We start from the raw sequence: 369 nt of genomic DNA, 5'->3' as shown, positions 1-369 counted from the left end.
TTTAAGTCTTTAATCCATCTTGAATCAATTTTTGTATAAGGTGTAAGGAAGGGATCCAGTTTCAGCTTTCTACATATGGCTAGCCAGTTTTCCCATCCCATTAAATAGGGAATCCTTTCCCCATTTCTTGATTTTGTCAGGTTTGACAATTACATTTTTTAGGAAAAAAAAACAAAAACAAAAAAAACACCAATCCCTCCTCAGAAGGCAGTCTTTCAAAACTAAACCATTACATTTCTCTCTAAACAAGGTTGGGTTCATCTTTTTTTTTATTTCTTGGTAGAGAGAGAGTCTCACAGGGCACATGTTCTCAGGATCTCCTGAGGGCTGTGTCACACACATACAAAAGATGGCGTCTCGGCCTAGCGC

At 38.2% G+C, this 369-nt stretch overlaps 1 protein-coding gene across 1 annotated transcript in view; it reads right to left on the bottom strand.

Annotated features, from left to right (window-relative positions):
* Positions 1 to 369, bottom strand: part of FBXL20 (F-box and leucine-rich repeat protein 20) — a 186,939-nt gene that overhangs the window by 105,700 nt on the left and 80,870 nt on the right. The gene's annotated exons all lie outside the window — the stretch shown is intronic.

This window comes from Colobus angolensis, unplaced genomic scaffold (genome assembly GCF_000951035.1).
Source record: "Colobus angolensis palliatus isolate OR3802 unplaced genomic scaffold, Cang.pa_1.0 Scaffold83, whole genome shotgun sequence".
Taxonomy (NCBI): Eukaryota; Metazoa; Chordata; class Mammalia; order Primates; family Cercopithecidae; genus Colobus; species Colobus angolensis.
This window is presented reverse-complemented; position numbering and strand designations above follow the sequence as displayed.